This window comes from Myotis nattereri, assembly GCF_964212035.1.
Source record: "Myotis nattereri genome assembly, chromosome: 6".
Classification (NCBI taxonomy): Eukaryota; Metazoa; Chordata; class Mammalia; order Chiroptera; family Vespertilionidae; genus Myotis; species Myotis nattereri.
Window position 1 is genome coordinate 30,579,535 of NC_138081.1, and position 15,829 is coordinate 30,595,363.

Sequence of the window (15,829 nt, forward strand, 5' to 3'; positions counted from 1 at the left end):
ATCCATTCATCTGTCTATTTAATTTATGACTTTTTCTGATGACTGTTTAAACATTAGCTTGACATGTATAAGATGGATACCAGACAACATTAATAATCACCTTTGGAAATCATACCAACCGTGATTTACTCTCGCTCTACATTCAAATTTAAATACTCATAAAAACACAGAAAAATTGATGCATGCATAATTTTCAATGCAATAGAAACTAAGACCAATAGTTCATAAGGTGCCAAAATGCTTTTAAAATCAGTATGGCCCTATCACTAACTCTAACGACCTTTATCTTCAGCCCAACAATAAAAAACACAAGAAGTCATAATTCTTGAGTTCTAATTAATGTATTGTCCTCTCACAGTATCCTGCAAAGTGAGTCATGGGAGCATGAAATATAAATGAATCTCTATGGAAGATGTACCGGTATAATTTTAACCCTGTAAGGTATTCTTGTGATATGAATAATGGGAGAAAGAGATAAAAATTCAATGGGGGGATTGCATCGGAGGTAGTTACATCTCCGTGGTGACCTGCATAGAGTGAGGCATAGTCCAGCACCAAGGCAATGTCTGGTGTTTGGAGCAGGATGAGGGCACATGAAAGCTGAAGAGAGTCTGGTTATGGCTGCTCTTTCTCCACCAAGGTTCTTCCTCCGCCTAAGCCCTTGAGAGATAGGAGAAACAAAACTGAGTCACAGGAATGTGGCTGAATTTAATTTTGAAGATGAATTCTATGAAAAGGAAAGAAAAGAAATAAAAAGAAAAGGTGGTTAAATTTACCCCTATTATAGTATGTTTTATATCTACATCAAACAAAATGGGTTTTGTGACTTAAGCTGTTAAAAATGAAGGTACATTTTTGGGAATCTGATTTTGTAAAATTTGGATCTCTCACACAGGAAGAAATTTTCTGCCACTCCATGTACTTCCTCTGCCAGCCTCGGAGTCTCAGGAGCTGCCATGAGCATTTCAACTTCTCACCAATATCCAGTTCTCCTTCATCCCAGGTACATGAAATGATGGCACTTTTCTGCTTCCTTAAAGTTAGGTGCGGAGTGGAAATGAGGGTTGTATTAGAGGAGCAATAATACTAAGTCTGCACACAAATAAGAGCATTTCCTACAGTTGTTAAAACCTATTGGACTTCAGGTGAACTAGTTATTCCTCTTTATTGCTTTAAGCTCATGAGGATGTGGGGTGTTACTATAGCCTTACTTAGCCTAAACCAACTGATCCACAGGCCAAAGCTCTTCTGTAAAAGATGCTTTCTTTCAGCTGGAGCTCTTTCTAACATCATTCCAACTTAGGTAATGGACCTTCAGAAGCTATTTGGGCACTCCCAGTTCCAGAATTAAAGTAAGTATAGTAAAACGTGTGTAGGTGATGGTCTTGGCTGTCATGACATTAAGGGCATAGAGGAGAAGCGGGGCACTGAAGGGCAAATCGATCATCAAGTGCTGTGTGCTATGGCTCTTCACATGCTCATTTTGTAAAGGGAGTAATTTTCAGGCTGCTCAGATTACCCAAAACATCTGTCCCTCTGCTCAGTTCATTGAATAGGGCTTTTCAAGAATGCATCACTCAGTCCACATGAACCATAACAGAAAATAAACAGTAATTAATTAGCATAGGAGAATTTGGCCAGGCTATATAAGCATCAAAATACTTTCCATTTACTATATAAGAGAGTTTAATAATAAAAATATGTTTTGTTTATTGGAAAGAATTGTATTCAGAACTTGATTTTTTTTAAAAAAGGAAAAGCAAAGCAGAAAAAGTACAGGTAATGGAGAGGATTTCCAAGGATGAGTCAGACATACAAAACATAACTATTAAGTGGCTTATTAATGTTCCCTGCACTGAAATTGGGTGGGCGACACTACAAGAGCAGGTGATTGATAAACCATAGTGTGTAAAATGAGCATTACTTACTGTTATGTCTTATAAAACATAGAAGCTTTGGTGAAAAAACTTGTAATTGATGACAGCCTCCTGGCTTTCTTAATTTTTCCCTGACTTAACACACGCACACACTCAAGCTCAGTCTAACAAGAAAAAAGGAATTTCTCACTATTACGGGCCAAAAATTTTCCTAAAGCCTGAAATTGTAAACTGGTAAAAACCTTCATTTTATTAATACACTAGAGGCCCAATGCACAAAATTCATGCAAGAGTAGGCCTTCCTTCCCCCGGCTGCCAGCACTGGCTTCCCTCTGGCACAGGGGACCCTGGCTTCCCTTGTAGCTCCAGTTTTGTCCGGAAGGTCATCTGGAAGGACATCTGGTCTAATTAGCATACGATGCTTTTATTATAGATGTTCCTACAAAGGGGACCTCATACACATCTGTGTATGGAGACATAAGCATTTATGAATAGATGTTCCTTTTATATGTTACATTCAGAAAAGTTACAAATTATTATTTCCAGATAGTAATTTGAGCATTAAAAGTCTATGGTACACTAAAGAGAAAAAGTGACTTGAGATTAATAATCTCCAAAAATTGGTCATGTAGAATATTTATGTATTTATAACTTATATCAGCACAACCCAAGTAAAAAAAGAACAAAGAAATTTGCACTTATATTTAAGGTTTTATCATTTTTATCACAATGTAAATATCTACATGTCTAATGAATATGCATTACTGCTCTTGACTGTATCAATCTGCACTAAATCATAGTGACAGTTTCATTAATACCTAAATGTAAAGTCTATCTTGCCGGAACAAATAATGCTTTGTTAATCAGAATCACACAAACCTGTACATCTCTCAAAAACAACACTGATCAGGAATTCCATTGTTCCTACAAATGCTCTGTGAAGTGTTTGAATAGTTGTAATTTATTTACCTAGAAATTACCAACACAAATACTCTCTACCCATCATGTACCCCTTTTGTATTCAACTATGATTTAATGGTTTCTTGTACAAAACCAGTCTAAGCCAATTAAAAAGCAAATAAATAGTCACAGTAAGGGGTAAATTGCCTTCTCTGCCCTCATGATGCATGTGTGCACCAGTAAGATAAGATGCTGTCAATCTGCTAAAAATCTCAGCGAATCCATCCTCCTCCACAGCTAGCAGCAAAAAGCATTAACACTGTGGACAACTGCGGAGGGTCATTTGTCTAAGTTGTGGCAAAACCTAAGGGGCAGAAAGGCCATAGTATTTCTTGCAACACATTCATCTTGACTTAAAATGTTCCAAAGGGTCACTGTTAAACACACTTTATTGGAGGCTTAATTTAACCTCCATTTTTCCCTTTCCTATATTTCAACTACAATCATACAATATGTTTACAAGCACGCAGCAAAGCAAATGGTTCCAAGTAGACAGCCCATCTATATTGTCTCCATAAAAACAGTTGCTGATCTATTTCAAGTAACTTAATGCTCTCACTTCTGGTCACTCCTTTTCCTTATCAATGTGTAGGTGTTTAAAATTTTGTTTTCCTTGTCTAGAACAACAATGGGTATTGTGATTAAGGTATTAAGATAATAATGGGTATTGCGACTAAGAAAATGGTGGGCACCTTAATTATGCAGTTCCATTTTAATATTACTAATGTAATTTCAGCTTGTATGTCTATTGTTTCTATTTTTAATTCTATAGACTAACACCTTTGTAGTAAGAATTCTGCTCCCATTGAGCCCCACATCTGAGACAGCTGTTAAGAAGGCTGTGTGTTGCCCTAACCAGTTTGGCTCAGTGGATAGAGCATCGTCCTGCAGACTGAAAGGTCCCAGGTTTGATTCTGGTCAAGGGCATATACCTTGGTTGCGGGCACATCCCCAGTAGGAGGTATGCAGGAGGCAGCTGATCGATGTTTCTCTCCCATCGATGTTTCTAACTCTCTATCCCTCTCCCTTCCTCTCTGTAAAAAATCAATAAAATATATTTTCAAAAAAAAGAAGGCTTGTGCTCCTTCCTGTGACACAGGTGGGAAGTTCAACCCGTGTAAGCCCCTTCCCACACACAGAAACCCTCGTCCTGGCCCCACTCTCTACCCCCTTACAACAAGGAAAACTCCAAGTCAATCTCCTTTCCTTGCTCTCTCAAGACATTTTGGATTAGCTTTGGAGGCCTCAATTTCCCTAGAAAAGCCTTATTAGGTCAGTAAGAAACGTTTTGTCCACTCATGGTGTATTGTGTCTCAGTCTCTACATCTGTATCAAATTGTGGGTGTGGGGTACATCTTATATGTGCAGGTTGTCTACAATAGCTGTGTAATTAAAAAATGTAATTTAAAAATTGTACATAAGAAGATCCTGGTGAGATGATCAAGTACTGATTCCTAGACCTGACTCAAGTTTTTGAATTGGACAATATAGTGAGTCAACAACAACAAAAATCAACCTTTTTTGTCTGGTTCTGCTGCATATACCAAGATTTTGAGAAATAATCTTCCTTCCTTACTCTTCTATCTAAAGGCCTGCTTTACATTATGCGTTATTCTCTGTGGCTTCACCTTTCTATCTTCATTGGCAATAAGCCTCTACGTGCAATGTGCTCAATTTACTTCTGCTTTAAAAATAATGAAGCAAAACCTGAGAGTTCTCAGTAGCAATAATAAACCAAAAAATGTCATCATGGTCTCTTCTGTCAATTTTTACTAGATTTGACAAATTGCTGGTGTCTACCCACAGTAAGCCATGGATCCCCACTGGGCTGCTTGAATTTTCCATCACATCACACTCTTTGTCATGTGCAGTTCCCAAGGGCCAGTTAATGGACAGGCATCTGGCTGACCACATCGGCAACACAAAAAGAGCGAGTATTAAAATATGTATTTCTGAGCCCACTCCCCAGATAAGTCCGGGGTAGGGCCCACAAATAATCCATTTTAAGAAATACCCCTTTTAAGATTTCTATGCAGAGAGTTAAGTGTAGAAATACTAGTGATGTATGTATTCCAGAGCATTGGGACATTTTAGAGCACGAAGCTCCATTTATTGTGCCAAGTTTTCTCTCTTACTGATGAAGCCCAGAATGTCAACTGATGAAAAACTATTGCCATTTCAAGGAGCTTGGGGGTACTGTGCCCAGGAAACCCCTGCTAGGAGCTGGATTGGGTTTTCTCAATTTAAATTTTCAGCTAACAGGTGGCACCCTGCGGATCGCTGCTGTCCTGAGGCTCTTTTGGATTGCAGTGAGATGATGAATTGTGACCCATCACTCTGCAGAATCTTGAGCTGAGGCTATTAGCACCTGGCTTTGGCAATGGCTAGAAGGAACACTGTGCCAGAGGAAGCTTGACACAATGGAAAATAATCTCCAAAACCTGTTTGATACCAACATTCTGAATTCTAGAATTATCAAATAAAAGTAGATTCCGTTGTACATGAGAATGTGATAAAGCTACTCAACATGGTCCTATTTAAGTTGTCCAGAAATCTAACAGGTTTTTTTATTACAAAGCAACAAGACAATTGAAGTATTTAAAGAGCATACTGAGTATACTAATAGACTATTTGAATTCCTAGAAATAATGTATACACTTATAATAAATGAAAATAGACTTCATAAACTATCCCTCTTTTTTAAAATATATTTTATTGACCTTCCACAGAGAGGAAGGGAGAGGGACAGAGAGCCAGAAACATCGATGAGAGAGAAACATTGATCAGCTGCCTCCTGCACACCCCCCACCGGGGATGTGCCCACAACCAAGGCACATGCCCCTGACTGGAATCGAACCCAGGACCCCCCAGTCCACAGGCTGACGCTCCATCCACCAAGCCAAACCAGTCAGGGCTAAACTATCCCTCTTTGAAACAACATAAAACATCCTCCTTTTGTGAATTTTCAGAAAGATGGGAAAAGAACCACTGACCTCTAAAGCAACTGTTAAATTTTAAATGTAGCCCCTAAATACAATCAGCAAACAAAATGAGAGCAGATAGTCAATACAGTGAGCATTTGCACTGTTTTCGACCATACCATAGCTACAAACTGAAGAACACAAAATGATCTTAGCTTTTCCCATCTGAAAATATGCACTGGTGGTGCTGAGTATACAACAGTGTGGTTAATGGCATGGCTTGTGTCATTATTTATAAATTAGACACCAGGCTTTTAAACTCCTAATAATTAGCGCTATATAACTTTTATCTGCACATTAAGTTTACTTTATTTCCATTAAGAAAGGCCCATAGAGTCATATGCAAATAGTTTATCTAATGAGAACATGGTCTCCATTCAGACTTCCACTATTTATGTTTTATGAATGTCCCAATACTGTTTAAACCCATGCATTTATTTATAATCATGTTATAACTGCATTACATATTTTAATACATTTTAATGTTCATAGAAATTCCATGGAAAGGGCAAGAACCAACAAGCTAGAAAAAAATAGATGTAACAAAAAAACAAATATAAAAAAGTATGTAAATTTCTTATAAAAGAAGAACAATTAGAACCTGCATCACAATAGAGGAAGCTAGCATAGACAACTTGAATCTTATATAATTGACTCTAAGCCTGTCTGCCTTTTGCCCCGGAGAGAGGTGTCATCTTACTACACTGGGCTGTAAACATGCCTCCTTTTTGCTCTTATTTTCAGAGAGAAGACATGTACCTTGTATTCCAAGGCTGCAACAAACCCATCCTTTGTCCCTGAGGGACACTATTTCTATTTTCCAAGACTGTTCACCATACAAACATCCCTGGAAACATGGTCTGGAAAAAGTCACCCCAGATCTCTGCTCACAGGACATCCAGAAATCTGAGAAATTTATGGAGAATTATCTTCCAGCAATAGACTAAAAGCACTCCTGACTTAACTAATAACAGTGTGAATCATGTAAGATTTCTGTAGAACTACTGATATTATAAACCGACGTGTCTTTCTTAGATCGCAAAGTGGAGACCTCGATAGTGCTGCACACCTTAATATAATAGTTTCACTTTAAGGAAACTAGGCTGAGGAAATAATAAAAAGTATAGGAAAATAATGACAAAAGTGATTGTAGCCTCGTTTTCCATCTGAAACAAGACTCATGTATCCAACAATAAGGTTAAATTGTATCGTGTATAAATACATAAGGATTAGTCAGGCTTTGAACAGGTTTGTGTACACTTGAATGAGGTGTGTGACAGAATGTCAGCTGTCCCCTCAATATCTGCCCCATCTTTTCCCAAGCATAAGATATCCTCATAAGGAGGGTATCAATAAGAAATATTGTGAGATTAGGGTACTCTGTAACATAACATAAGGTATCCTCAATGAAGTCTCTATTTCCTAGCTAGAAGGTTCCAGAGACTAAGTTCTCAGATATTGAATACATGCAGAATAAATGTATGCTACTTTACTCTGAATGTTAAACAATAAATTGCTTGCTCAGACTCCCTGTATTTCTTCTTCCCATAAGCAAAACACACACATAATAAATACCGAGTTTTAACCACACGAGTTATAAAAGCATTTAAGTTATGTCAGATTCCAAAATAGATACAACTGTGCTCCTGAATGACTTTTTAGGGATAAATTTAGTCTGCAAGTCAGAACTCCCCATGTATAGACTATATTAAGAGAGAAATAAACTTTCATCTTGTCCATATCATCTTTTGTGGTCTAATTTTTATAGTTTAACCTTCACCTTACCTCATAAAAGGTAGGAGAGTGAAAGGCAATATTTAAAATTATATTAATGAAATAATCTAAAATAAATATTAACAGCCAGGAGAAGGGAGAGAATGAAAAAAAAAAGCAATATGTTATTAAAAGTTATATTTGCAAAATAAGATTATAAATAAATATTATTTTACTCTTGCTTTAGAAATATTCTTAAACTATGAAACGCAGTATTTTAAAATAAAACAATTGAATGCAAAATTAAAATTAAAGACATTAAAATCACTAATACTTTTAAAAAGTGCACTCAAAAATGATGTTTGCAAGTGGTAAAAATGCAATTAATTAACTGATTTAAAATGAGTAAGATATGTATAGAAGAATAAACTATTTGGGATGCACACACAAAGGATAAATTAATTTTATTTATTTGGAAATAAATATTTTGAGCCTAAATAAGCTTATAAAAATCCAAAATAAGAAAAGGACAAAAATGATCAATTTAATCTTAAAATTGAGATAAGTTTTAAGAATGGAAAATTATATTGTGGGGTTAGGGTACTCTGTACATATCAAAATATTTTGGGACAGGAATTATAGAAGAATAATAGACAGATTGTAGACACACTGTGGGACACACTAACAGTTGTACAGAGTTGAGAAACAGGGAAGTTGTTAAGAAAATCTGTGACCATAAGAGTGATAACTGAGAAATTTATGAGCTTAGAGACCAGTATATGTTTTTTTCAGGTTAGAGATTATTTGGGTTTGGAACTATTATAATGGCTATGGGGGTTGAGTGGTGAGTGACATCACATTTCAGTAACTTAGAATCGTGTATGTCTATATCTCATTTTGGAACACAAATTCAATGTCCTAGGCCATGGTCGGCAAACTGCGGCTCACGAGCCACATGCGTCTCTTTGACCCTTTGAGTGTGGCTTCTCCTAAGCCTTAGGAATACCTTAATCTACACTAATAAAAGACTAACATGCAAATTGACCATACCTTTGCTACACCTTAAGCTATGCCCACCAGCCAATCAGAGCGACTGTATGCAAATTAGCCCAAACAAGATGGAGGCCGGTTGTTGCTCCAGTGATGGAGGAAGCCAAGCTTCCCCACCTGCCATGGCCGGCCCTGAGCTCCACTCAAAGCAACAATGTTTCAATTATAGAAGGTAAATAAACCCCAGATACCTGCTTTCAGCCAGCCGTGGCCACGGAGCTGGAGCGAGCAGGAGTGGGTTGCCCTTGGCCATGGAGGAAGCCAAGCTTCCCTCCTGCCCACCCTGGCCTGCTCAGAGCTCCTCTCAAGGCTACAAAGTTTCAATAGAGAAGGTAAATAAATCCCAGAATAAAAAGAAAAAAAGGAGAGGCTGGGAGCTTCCATTGTCGGGGGGGCTTGGCCAGCCTGAAAACGGCCCTCAGCCCCTCACCCAGACTGGCCAGGAACCCCAGTGGGGACCTCCACCCTAAAGGGAGCTTGACCAGCCTGCAAACAGCCATCAGCCCCTCACCCAGGCTGGCCAGGCACCCAGTGGAGACCTCCACCCTGAAGGGGGTGTGACCAGCCTGCAAACACCCATCCGTTCCTCACCCAGGCTAGCCAGGAACCCCAGGAGGACCCCCACCCTGATCCGGGAGACCCTTCAGGGCAAACCAGCTGGCCACCACCCATGCACCCATCCTCTATCCTACATAATAAAAAGGGTAATATTCAAACTGATCCTAACAGCAGAATGGCTGGGAATGACTGGTCACTATGACACACACTGACCACCAGGGGGCAGACGTTCAATGCAGGAGCTGCCCCCTAGTGGTCAGTGCGCTCCCACATGGGGGAGCTCTGCTCAGCCACAAGCCAGGCTGATGGCTGCCAGCACAGCAGTGGTGGTGGAAGCCCCTCCTGCCTCCTCAGCAGTGCTAAGGATGTCCGACTGCAGCTTAGGCCTGCTCCCCGCTGGCAAGAGGACATCCCCTGAGGGCTGCCGGGCTGCCAGAGGGATGTCTGACTGCCAGCTTGGGCCCAATCCCCTGGGGAGCGGGCCTAAGCCAGCAGGTGGACATCCTCTGAGGGGTCCCAGACTGCAAGAGGGCATAGACCGGCCTGAGGGAACCCCCCAAGTGCACAAATTTTTGTGCACCAGGACTCTAGTTAAGTTAATAACAATGTACCTACCTATATAGTTTAAGTTTAAAAAATTTGGCTCTCAAAAGAAATTTCAATCATTGTACTGTTGATATTTGGCTCTGTTGACTAATGAGTTTGCCTACCACTGGTAGGGAAATGGCATAGAAAACCAGGACCTAGGGAAATGGCAGAGAAAACCTGGTATTTATATTGTAGGTGGAATGCCTTAGGTTATCTTGTTTACAATGGCTAGAAGATGAAAATAAACCAATAACTTTATTTTTACCTTTCATTTAGTCAGATACTTTCCCTTATTATCCTCAACTAAATTGGGAACATTTTATACAGATTCATTTCATAGAATTTGGGGTTTTAGTATGAATGTTGCTGTGTTCTATTTTTTTTTTTCATTCTGCCTCTCATTTAATATTGTTTGCCTAAAACCTGTTTGTAATGAATATAGAAGACCTGTTGTTGAAATGCTATTATTCAAGACATGATTTTGAAGATAGTCATGTTTCAGTGGATTGGACATAGATATACACATAGGAATTTTTAAAAAAATGACTTAGCTATATTTCAACATAAAAGTTTTATGCAAAACAATTCCAAGGTTTATAAATAGCATATTGATTTACATTAAAGTGGCAAATCCCACTTTTTTAAAATCTAGAATCAGAGTCCATCTGTTTAATTTGGCATTTTTGTGCTGTCATTTTTTTTATTTTGTTTGATATGTTTAATTGGGAATTTAAGTACTAACCATTTATTGTAATTTTATTTGATATAAACAGTTCTCTTGGATGCTTGCCCAAAAACAGCTTTGTAAATGCAAATTGTCCTATATTTCTTAGTTACTCTAAAATTAGTTTTAACTATTTGGAAACTGTGGGGCAGCAATACAACTTCATGAATTTAACACTTTTATAATACATAGTCTATAGTAAATGCATTTTGATTCTTTTTTACATGTGAATTTAATGGTAATATTAACTTACGTGGCAGAAATACCCGGGTCCACAGTTTATCAAGGTTGACAGTTGGGCAGAAATAAATATGTAGATATATATATTCTAAATCAGTGGTTTTCTTTCTTTCTTTCTTTCTTTCTTTCTTTCTTTCTTTCTTTCTTTCTTCCTTCCTTCCTTCCTTCCTTCCTTCCTTCCTTCCTTCCTTCCTTCCTTCCTTCCTTTCTTTCTTTCTTTCTTTCTTTCTTCCTTTCTTTTAAAGTACTTGGACATTTTAATGAACTCCCCACCATGTAGCTTCAAGCTACCAGGACACAGGCCCCACCAACACCCTTAATCTTCTCCTCGGCTCTTCTGCTGAAGAACTTGGCCTTCACAATGACAGGCTGCTTTGGGAGCTTTCCCTTCCCCAGAACTTTGTAGTAGCCCATCGCACCACATCATTGATGGGAGCAACTCTAGTCTTGCTTTTGGCAGCCTTCACCCATGTCTGCTCACTAACCCGGGTCCACAGTTTATCAAGGTTGACAGTTGGGCAGAAGCTCTGGTTCCTATTCAAGTGGTAATGCCTCATACCAACTTTCCCAAAGTAACCTGGGTGATATTTGTCGAAGTTGATCCTGTGATGCTGCAGGCCGCCAGCATTACCGCGGCCCCCTGGATGCTTCCTGTGCTTGCCGATGCGGCCGTGACCATGGCTCATATGGCCCTGAAGTTTGCGGGTCTTCCTCAGTCTGGATGGCATGTCGGTGGCCGAGTTGCAAGAGCTAAATCAGTGGTTTTCAACCTTGGCTGCACGTTAGAATCACCTGGGAATCTTTTTAAAATCCTTATTTCTGGGCCTCATCCTCCAGAAATTCTGTTTCTTTGTTATGGGGTGGGGCCACAACATTAGTAACAAAGAAACAGAATTTCTGGAGGATGAGGCCCAGAAATCAGGATTTTTAAAACATATATATTTCTTTATTGATTTCAGAGAGGAAGGGAGAAGGAGAGAGAGATAGAAACATCAATGATGAGAGAGAATCATTGATTGGCTGCCTCCTACACACCCCCTACTGGGGAATGAGCCCGCAACCCAGGCATGTGCCCTCGGCCTAATCGAACCTGGGACTCTTCAGTCCGCAGGCTGATGCTCTATTCACTGAGCCAAGCCGGCTAGGGCAAAATCAGGATTTTAGAAAGATTCCCAGGTGATTCTAACGTGCAGCCAAGGTTGAGAACCACTGTTCTAAATGATTCATTCATTAACAAAAGAATTAGAAAATAGCCCTGGCTGGGTGGCTCAATTGGTTGGTGCATCATCCTATACACTAAAAGGTTGTAGGTTCAATTCCCAATCAGGACATATACCCAGATTGTGAGTTTGATTCCCAGTTGGGGCACATATGGGAGGAAACCAATCAATGTTTTTCTGGCATCGCTGTTTCTCTCTCTCTCCCTTGCTCTCTCACTCAAATTAATAAAAGCATATCCTTGGATGAAGATTTAAAAAATTAGAAATTAAAAATCTGCATTTCCTTTCAATATGGCCTTCTCCTTAAATTATAAGTCAAATATGTGCTGTATATTGAAAATTTTGTACCTATGTTACTAAAAAATATTGACCACTGAAGTATTTTTCATGAATAAAATAACTTAGTCATAAAAGAGATATATAAATTCGACACACGTATTTCTTATATTTATTTACTTAATTCTGCAAGAGTATTTACTTCTTAAGGAGCTTATTTAAATTTTCCATGTTAATTATATTTTATCAATTCATATTTGCATTTCTAAAACTTGTATTTCTTATATATCATTATTTGCGAAATATGGTTATTACTATATATTCCTCATATTTATTTTTTTCTTATCAGTCCCCAGAACTATGTGAAAATAAATCTCTGCTGTTTAAACCACCCAGACTGTGGCATCTTGTTATGGTAGTCTGAGCAAACTAATGTACCTAGTGACATGAATAGTAAGCATATTTAGGTCCTTTTGAAAACTTTATCTTTGCTTTAATGGTTCAACCATAAAATAATACAGCCAATTATTAATAGTAGTAACAACATAATATTAAAAAAAACCCTATAATAATAAAAGCATAATATGCTAATTAGACTGGACATCAATCCGGACGCCTTCCAGATGACCTTCTGGATGAAGCCAGTGCCGTGAGAAAAATGTGGGTCTTGGAGGGAAGCCTGTGTCCTGGGTGGCAGAGGGGAAGCCAGTGCCGGCAGCCGGGGGAAGGAAGGCCTACTCTTGCATTAATTTCATGCTTCGGGCCTCTAGTTATCTTTATGAAAAGAGTAAGGGTATGCATTACTATATAGGGTGTCCCCCCAAAAAAGGTATGCACACTTTTTTTCTGATAGCTCAATTGCTGTTTCTTTTCAGATTTAACCCATTGGAATGCATAATTATTCAAAGTGTGTATACATTTTTGGGGGGCATCCTATATTAACTAATGTCTTCATTTGACTTTCTTTTTATGTTTTTATGATTTTTTAAAAATTTTTGTATTTTATTGTTTAAAGTATTACAAATAGTAGAACATATGTCTCCGTTTTTCCCCATTGACCTCCCGCCAGCCTTATATTACAGTCTAAACAACATTTTGACAGACCACATATATATGACAGTGGTCCCATAAGATTATAATGGAGCTGGAAAATTCCTGTCACCTAGTGATATCATAACTGTTGTAACAATGTATCACAACATGCTACTTGTGCTTGTGAGGATGCTGGTCTAAACAAACCTGTGCTTCCAGTTGTATAAAAGTACTGTGTAGTGTGTTCTTTTACCTTTTCTATGTTTAGGTATCTTAGATACACAACCACCATTGCGTTACAAATGCCTACAGTAATCGTTAAAACCCATAGGCCGTACAGGTCTGTAGCCCAGGAGCCACAGGCTGTACTGTATAGCTTAGGTGTGTAGAGGTTAAGCCATCTAGGGCTGTGTTAGTGCGCTCTGATGTTTATACAATGACAAAGCCCAAGAATGCACTTCTCAGAACATATCCCTATCCTTAAGCTATACAGGAATTTACTAGGTGTTTTGCTGCTGCTCTGATAATTATTAATCAATAATCTACTTTATATGACCATTCACAGAAAAATTATCAGTCCCCCCTTATCTGTGGATTTATTTTCTGTAGTTTCAGTTACCAGCAGTCAACTGCAGTCTGAAAATACTAAAAGGGAAATTCCAGAAACAATTCCTAAGCTTTAAATGTCATGCTGTTCTGAGTAGCACGATGAAATCACATCGGACAGGAATCTTCCCTTTGTCTCCTGTATCCACATTGTACATGCTGCCCGCCCATCAGTCACTCAGCAGCCCTCTCGATTATCAGATAGGCTGTCAAGGTATTGCAGTGATTGTAAAGTGCTCCTTTTAGTGAAAAGGTAAAAGTTCTCAACTTACGGGGAAAAATGCTGAGTTTGCGAAGCTCTATGGTAAGAATGATTTTTTTTTTTTTTAATCCATGGAATTGTAAAGAAGGAAAAATAAATATGTGCTAGTTTTTCTGTTGCACTTGAAACTGTAAAAGTTTTGGCCAGACTGTGTAGTAAAATGGAATAGGCGATAAATATGTGATGGAAGACATGAACAGAAAACTTCCTCTTTTCAAATTTGTGCATGCCATATTTTATCAACTTTCTGAGGGAAGTCTCCTAGTTTATATAAATATTTTAAAATATTGGTATCTTTTAGGCAGTAAATTTTAGGTGATTATGTTAGTATAAAGAGTTTAGGGTTTTTTTCCATTTATACTATTAATCTAATGTTTCATATTATAAGATATGAGTTAATAAAGAAAGGAAGAGTCCTTAAATATTAAGCATTGGTTAATGTTTCTGGATTATAAATTTTAGTGCAGTGACGATAACATTTCTTGTCTAGTCTTACCCTGTGAAGAACTATAAAATTAACTATATTTATTTTCTTTCTGTGTGTATTACATAGTCTCTTTTTATTAGCATTTGAAACATAACACTTTAAAATTGATTTTGAATAAATGAATTGGCTCAAGACAGGGATCTCTATTTGATTAATGTCTTTTCAGGGCTTCCCTAATGTTTACTTGAGGTATTACTTTAGATAGCCATTAGAAAATTGTCATGCATTTTTTAAAATTCTTGACATGGTTTTATCACGCAAAGAAATGTGGTAAGCAGATGTCTGTTCTTCCAGACATGTGCCTTATATTCTATCTACTTAAAATGTGGGGATAGAGTAAATAAAAAGAAATCCAAAGGCAAGGGAAGTAAATTGCTTGTATAGTCCATTCAGAACTGACAGTACACAGTTAATAGTTCATCTCTGGGTTTTGGTAATTAGGAGATATTGTTGATTGTAACAATTTTTACCATGTCCATCACTCTGTCCAATAGGAAGATATTTTCAAATCAGAACTTATTTGGGGAACTACTTAACCAAATATAACACATGCAGTGCAGGATCCAATTTAGTAGAATGTGAAATAATGCAAAATATAGGACTCAGGGTATTTCATATTGCTTCAGCATTAAATAAAGGAACCATTCTTTTTTGTGCCAATTGGTTACTTTTCTATAGCATCTAGTAAGCAGCAAATCTCCTCAGAAACAACATTATCATCAATTCATTTTTCACACAATTCATTTTATCATCAATTCAAAATAATTCTTGGGGTAGGCAGAATTCTCAGAAGGCTCCCAAGATTCTCATGTCTAAGCTTACATGCCTTTGTATAATCTCCTTCCATTGAAAGACAAAAGAAGCTATAAATACGATGACATTCCACCATTATTAAATAGAAATAACTTTTTTATATAATTAAGGTCCCTAACCATTTGCCTTGAGTTAAGAGTTATTATCTTGAATGAATGGATTTGAATGGAATGGAATGGATTTGAATGGAATGAATGAATGGAATCAAATGAGCAATTATAAGAGAATGTTCTGCAGGTCTTGAAGAAATAAGCTGGCATGTGAGAAACCCTATGGAAGAGGGTCATGTGTAAGAACCTGAGAGCAGCCTCCAAGAGCCAAGAGTAGTTCCTAGCTGGAAGCTAGCAAGATAATGGGGACTTTGCCCTACAACTATAAGAGACTAAGTTTTTCCGAGCAGCAGTGAGCTTCGAAGGCGACCCTGAGCCTCAGATAAAATTGT

The 15,829-nt window shown here is 38.0% G+C and overlaps 1 pseudogene across 1 annotated transcript; it reads right to left on the reverse strand.

Moving 5' to 3' along the window:
- Positions 1-10,947: 10,947 nt before the first annotated feature.
- On the reverse strand, positions 10,948-11,419 carry LOC308521802 (large ribosomal subunit protein uL15-like; annotated as a pseudogene). The gene has a single exon. The product of its transcript is annotated as a large ribosomal subunit protein uL15-like (transcript).
- Between the last annotated feature and the right edge of the window lie 4,410 nt (positions 11,420-15,829).